The sequence below is a fragment of the Amblyraja radiata genome, chromosome 47, assembly GCF_010909765.2.
Source record: "Amblyraja radiata isolate CabotCenter1 chromosome 47, sAmbRad1.1.pri, whole genome shotgun sequence".
Classification (NCBI taxonomy): Eukaryota; Metazoa; Chordata; class Chondrichthyes; order Rajiformes; family Rajidae; genus Amblyraja; species Amblyraja radiata.
In genome coordinates, this window is record NC_046002.1 from 223,566 (window position 1) to 230,976 (window position 7,411).

Below are 7,411 nucleotides of genomic sequence, written 5' to 3' on the forward strand. Positions count from 1 at the left end.
GTAGAAAAAAAGGAAACTACAGCCCAAGAAAAGACACAAAATGATAGCCTCAGGGAAGAAGGATCGCCTGTGGCGTTCTGTGCTGCATCTTGGAACCAGTCTGTTGCTGAAGGTGCTGAGGTCGGCCAGTGTGTCATGGAGGGGGTGAGCTGTCTTGTCCTGGATGCCCCGCAGTTTGAGAACCATCCTCCCCTCCAAGACCCACCTCCCGTGAATCTAATTCCACCCCCTAGAACGGAACCAGCCTTCCTGATGAATGTATTAATCCTAACACCCGTACTAATCGAGAATCTACCAAATTCAGAACTTGCCCCGCACACCTCCATTAAACTTTCTCCTCTTTCAGCTATGCCCTCGAGTCTGGACATTGGATATTTACACCTTGGGGGAAACGGTCTGATGAAGGGTCTCGACCCGATACGTGACCCATTCCTTCTCGCCAGAGATGCTTCCTGACCCGCTGAGTTACTCCAGCTTTTTGTGTCTATCTTTGGGTAAAAGGGTTCTGCCAGTCTGCCTTGTCTGTGCTGCCCATGAGTCCCCGTGAAGCGACTTCTTTTGTTCCTCTCGCTACATTCAGAGCATGTTGCAGATACAAAGATGGCCCCGAGCCGGTCCCTTTAAGCAAAGATCTTATAGCGTTTAAGAGCTCAGCCTAAAGGGGCGGTGCAAACAAGAGGCGGAAGTCAGCTGATGGGGGAAATGTAGCAGACATGGCGCCTGTTACAATGCTGATGTGTTGCTGTTTAGTTGCATTGATCCCCGGCTTGGTGCGGCCACACGACTCGTACCGCAGACAGGTAACGGGGTACGGGCTGGCGGGGGGTGCGGGTTGGCGGGGGTGTTAACAAACCCTTCGCCCGAGCAGAAGGGGACAGGCAGCATCTCCGGGGAGAAGGAATGGGTGATGTTTCAGGTCGAGGCCCTTCTTCAGACCAGGGGGAAGTTTGTGTAGATGTAACCTGTCGGTTCGGTGGTTCCTGGGCTGTATGTCAACCGCCTTGTCCTATTCCCGGGGCTGGCGAGTACCCTGGTTCTGACCGGCACTTCCCTCGTCCCCGCCTGTAGCAGGAGGGGTTCCCTACTCTTGTTACAACAGGTCTGAGCTTGTATTCAATGGATGTGCTGATAATCTGATTGTTATCTGATTATTCAGTCTGGGGGATGCGAGAGTGAGTCACTGGTCATAGAAACATGGATAATATGTGCAGGAGTAGGCCATTCGGCCCTTCGAGCCAGCACCACCATTCAATGTGATCATGGCTGATCATCCAAATCAGTACCCCGTTCCTGCTTTCTCCCCATATCCCTTGATTCCGTTAGCTCTAATGACTATGATATAGTTGGGATCACGGAGACATGGCTCCAGGGTGACCAAGGCTGGGAGCTGAACATCCAGGGATATTCAATATTCAGGAGGGATAGAGAGAAAGGAAAAGGAGGTGGGGTAGCGTTGCTGATTAGAGAGGAGATTAACGCAATGGAAAGGAAGGACATTAGTTTGGAGGATGTGGAATCGGTATGGGTAGAGCTGCGAAACACTAAGGGGCAGAAAACGCTGGTGGGTGTTGTGTACAGGCCACCTAACAGTAGTAGTGAAGTTGGAGATGGTATCAAACAGGAAATTAGAAATACGTGCGACAAAGGCAAAACCGTTATAATGGGTGACTTCAATCTACATATAGATTGGGTGAATCAAATTGGCAGGGGTGCTGAGGAAGAGGATTTCTTGGAATGTATGCGGGATAGTTATCTAAATCAACATGTAGAGGAACCAACGAGAGAGCAGGCTATTTTAGACTGGGTATTGAGTAATGAGGAAGGGTTAGTTAGCAGTCTTGTTGTACGTGCCCCCTTGGCCAAGAGTGACCATAATATGGTTGAGTTCTTCATTAGGATGGAGAGTGACATTGTTAATTCAGAAACAATGGTTCTGAACTTAAAGAAAGGTAACTTTGAGGGTATGAGACGTGAATTGGCCAAGATTGACTGGCAATTAATTCTAAAAGGGTTGACGGTGGATATGCAATGGAAGACATTTAAAGACTGCATGGATGAAATACAAAAATTGTTCATCCCAGTTTGGCAAAAGAATAAATCAGGGAAGGTAGTACATCCGTGGATAACAAGGGAAATCAGGGATAGTATCAAAGCGAAGGATGATGCGTACAAATTAGCCAGAAAAAGCAGCATACCGGAGGACTGGGAGAAATTCAGAGACCAGCAGAGGAGGACAAAGGGCTTAATTAGGAAAGGAAAAATAGATTATGAAAGAAAACTGGCAGGGAACATAAAAACTGACTGCAAAAGTTTTTATAGATATGTGAAAAGAAAGAGATTAGTTAAACAAATGTAGGTCCCTTGCAGTCAGAAACAGGTGAGTTGATCATGGGGAACAAGGATATGGCGGACCAATTGAATAACTACTTTGGTTCCGTCTTCACTAAGGAAGACATAAATAATCTGCCGGAAATAGCAGGGGACCGCGGGTCAAAGGAGTTGGAGGAATTGAGTGAAATCCAGGTTAGCCGGGAAGTGGTGTTGGGTAAATTGAATGGATTAAAGGCCGATAAATCCCCAGGGCCAGATAGGCTGCATCCCAGAGTACTTAAGGAAGTAGCTCCAGAAATAGTGGATGCATTAGTAATAATCTTTCAAAACTCTTTAGATTCTGGAGTAGTTCCTGAGGATTGGCGGGTAGCAAACATAACCCCACTTTTTAAGAAGGGAGGGAGAGAGAAAACGGGGAATTACAGACCAGTTAGTCTAACATCGGTAGTGGGGAAACTGCTAGAGTCAGTTATTAAAGATGGGATAGCAGCACATTTGGAAAGTGGTGAAATCATTGGACAAAGTCAGCATGGATTTACAAAAGGTAAATCATGTCTGACGAATCTTATAGAATTTTTCGAGGATGTAACTAGTAGCGTGGATAGGGGAGAACCAGTGGATGTGGTGTATCTGGACTTCCAGAAGGCTTTCGACAAGGTCCCACATAAGAGATTAGTATACAAACTTAAAGCACACGGCATTGGGGGTTCAGTATTGATGTGGATAGAGAACTGGCTGGCAAACAGGAAGCAAAGAGTAGGAGTAAACGGGTCCTTTTCACAATAATAATAATAATAAATTTTATTTAATGGGCGCCTTTCATACATCTCAAGGACACCTTACATAGTAATCGGAATAAAAACATATAATCGGAATAAAACAAGTAATAAAAGACATCACAGTGACACAAATTAAAAACAGAATTCAATCCAAAAACAGAAAATCAAAAACACAGTGTGAAAAGAGAGCAGCGGCAGCCAAAGCGCGCCAGCGTCCACTCTCTCTTCACGGCAGCCATCTTGGACACAGACCTACAGGACTACAATTAGACAAAAAAAAATCATCCCCCCACAGTCGATAGCACCGTGGAGGAAGGCACAATGTCCAGTCCCCACCCCATGATCACCCCAAAGTCAGGCCTATTGAGGCCACCGCAATTGCCTGTACGGAGGCCCGATGTCCCTGGCCGTTCTCACCGGGTGGTCTTGCCCCGGCGTCGGGAGAGTCCTCTCGGCGGCTGGGCCACTTGGAACGGCCGCTTCTTGGTTGGAGCCCGCGGCTGCCGAAGCCGACAAGGCCGCGCCGGTTTGGAGCTCCCAGGCTCCAGATGAAAAAGTCGGCGCCCGCTCTCCGCACTGCCGCCTCTCCGCTCCGCCGCCTCTCCGCATCGCCGCCTTGCCGCCTCTACGCACGCCGTCTCTCCGCATCGCCGCCTCTCCGCTCTGCAAACCCGCAGCCCGGAGATGTTGCTCACGGCGGTCCAGCTCGCCAGAGCTCCAGCGCGGCGACCCAGGCAAGGCATCGCCCGCTCCGCTCCGCTCCAGCGCTCCAATGCTGTGCCGCCACCCAGGCCGAGGTGCTGGGTGGTTCCCGCCAAGAAACGGCGCTCCAAGCCCGCTGGTAGGCCACGAGGACGGGTCGACGGGCAGCCCGGAAAAAAGGCTGCCACACCGACCAGGTAGGGACCTATAAATAAAGTAACACCTACCCCCCCACATTAAAAGACCATATCCCCTACAAACAAAAAAACAGGACTCACTAAAAACGATTTAAAAAAACGAATTTAAGACGGACGGCTGCTGGCTCCTCCTCCTCTGTAGTGGTGGCAGGCAGGCAGTGACTAGTGGGGTACCGCAAGGCTCAGTGCTGGGACCCCAGCTATTTACAATATATATTAATGATCTGGATGAGGGAATTGAAGGCAATATCTCCAAGTTTGCGGATGACACTAAGCTGGGGGGCAGTGTTAGCTGTGAGGAGGATGCTAGGAGACTGCAAGGTGACTTGGATAGGCTGGGTGAGTGGGCAAATGTTTGGCAGATGCAGTATAATGTGGATAAATGTGAGGTTATCCATTTTGGTGGCAAAAACAGGAAAGCAGACTATTATCTAAATGGTGGCCGACTAGGAAAAGGGGAGATGCAGCGAGACCTGGGTGTCATGGTACACCAGTCATTGAAAGTAGTCATGCAGGTGCAGCAGGCAGTGAAGAAAGCGAATGGTATGTTAGCTTTCATAGCAAAAGGATTTGAGTATAGGAGCAGGGAGGTTCTACTGCAGTTGTACAGGGTCTTGGTGAGACCACACCTGGAGTATTGCGTACAGTTTTGGTCTCCAAATCCTGAGGAAGGACATTATTGCCATAGAGGGAGTGCAGAGAAGGTTCATCAGACTGATTCCTGGGATGTCAGGACTGTCTTATGAAGAAAGACTGGATAGACTTGGTTTATACTCTCTAGAATTTAGGAGATTGAGAGGGGATCTTATAGAAACTTATAAAATTCTTAAGGGGTTGGACAGGCTAGATGCAGGAAGATTGCTCCCGATGTTGGGGAAGTCCAGGACAAGGGGTCACAGCTTAAGGATAAGGGGGAAATCCTTTAAAACCGAGATGAGAAGAACTTTTTTCACACAGAGAGTGGTGAATCTCTGGAACTCTCTGCCACAGAGGGTAGTCGAGGCCAGTTCATTGGCTATATTTAAGAGGGAGTTAGATGTGGCCCTTGCGGCTAAGGGGATCAGAGGGTATGGAGAGAAGGCAGGTACGGGATACTGAGTTGGATGATCAGCCATGATCATATTGAATGGCGGTGCAGGCTCGAAGGGCCGAATGGCCTACTCCTGCACCTAATTTCTATGTTTCTATGTTTCTAAATATAACTTGAAAACATCCAGTGCCTTCTGTGGCAGAGAATTCCACAGATTCACAACTCTCTGGGTGAAAAAGACATTCCTCATCTCATTCCGAAATGGCCGACCCTTTATTCTCTGCCACTTGGCAGAGTTAGTGGAGAGTTAGACACAAAAAGCTGGACTAACTCAGTGGGTCAGGCAGCATCCCTGGAGAGAAGGAATGGATGATGTTTTGGGTCGAGACCCTTCTTCAGACTGAGACTCAGGGGAAAGGGAGACATAGAGATAAGGAAGGGTAATATGTGAAAATACATATCAAAGGAGACGGTGACCAAGGAAATGTCGAATGGTTCATTATTAGCTGTGGGAAGGTGACAGTGAGGCTTAAGATCAGTAATATTTAATCAGGAGGTCAGTGAAACTAGTTGGAGAATTAGGATGGGGGAGGGATGGAGAGAGAGGGAAAGCAAGGATTACTTGACGTTAGAGAAGTCAATGTTCATACCGCTGGGATGGAAGCTGCCCAAGCGAAATATGAGGTGCTGTTTCTCCAATTTGTGTTGGGCCTCACTCTGACAATGGAGGAGGGGCCCAGTACCGAAAGGTCAGTGTGGGAATGGGAGGGGGAGTTGAAGTGTTTGGCAACCGGGAGGTCAGGTAGGTTTAGGCGGACTGAGTGGAGGGTTCAGCAAAACGATCACCAAGCCTGCGCTTGGTCTCGTCGATATACAGGAGTCCACACCTGGAACAACGGATACAGTAGATGAGGTTGGAGGAGCTGAAGTGAACCTCTGCCTCACCTGAGAAGACTGACAGGGTCCTTGGACAGAGTCGTGGGAGGAGGTATAGGGACAGGTGTTCCCCCATGTCTGGTCAGCGTTGCCCACGACTTATCATCCAGCGATAATGTCCTAGAACCCAACACCACAGGAGCAGACCCTTTGGCCCACAATGTCCGTGCTGGCCATTATGCCAGTTACACTAATCTCATTCAACATGTGATTTGTGACACTTGTGGTATGTGTCCAAAATGAGGAAGTTTTATCCGGAAAGATGTGACTGCTGACTCACACTGGCGGGTGAGATCACGTTGAGACTCTGTGGTCAGTACTGACGCCCTCCCCCTCCCAATGTGACCACAGTCCACCCTCCCCCATCACGAGACTGCCTGACTGAATGAAGCTGAGGGTTATGGTGGGAGGACAATACTCAGGGTGGAGGTCAGTGACCAGTGGTGTTCTGCAGGGATGGATCTGTTTGTGACTTGGATGTAAATGTAGACAGAATGTGCAGGAACAAACTGCAGATGCTGGACTCTACCAAAAATAGACCAGAGGACATAGGTTTAAGGTGAAGGGAAAAACATTTAATACCAACCTGAGGGGTAATGTTTTCACACAGTGGGTGTATGGAACAAGCTGCCAGAGGAGGTAGTTGAGTCTGGGACTATCCCAATGTTTAAAATACAGTTGGATGGGTAATAATAATACATTTAAACATCCCACGTGGGTTGTTTAGCGGGATATAGATCGGCCAGAAAATGGCTGTAGAAATGGCAGATGGAGTTTAATCTGAGCAAGTGTGAGATGTTGCACTTTGGGAGGTCAAATGTAAGGAGAAAATATACAATCAATGGCAAGGCAGAGATAAAATGCTGGAGGAACCTCAATGAAACATACAGAATAGTGAAAGGCCCGGATAGAGTGGATGTGGAGAGGATGTTTCCACTAGTGAGAGAGTCTAGGACCAGAGGTTTAAAACCTCAGATTTAAAGGACGTTCTTTTAGAAATGAGATGATGAAGAATTTATTTTAGAAACAGCGAAAAATAGATGCAGGAGTTGGCACCGACATTCAATATGATCATGGCTGATCATCCAAAATCAGTACCCAGTTCCTGCTTTCTCCTCATATCCCTTGATTCATTTAGCCCTAAGAGCTACATCTAACTATCTTGAAAACACCTAGTGAATTGGCCTCCACTGCCTTCTGTGGCAGAGAATTCCGAATCATTGGATATGTTTAAGGTGGAGATAAGCAGTTTTGTGATTAGTTCGGGCGTCCGGGGTTATGGGGAGAAGGCGATCAGGAGAGATAGATCAGCCATGGGTGACTGGCGGAGTAGACTGGATGGGCCGAATGGTCTAATTCTGCTCCTATCAATAATGAACTGATGAACATCCGCTGACAGGTGACGTTCGAGTACAACCCAGGAAGGAACAGTTCGG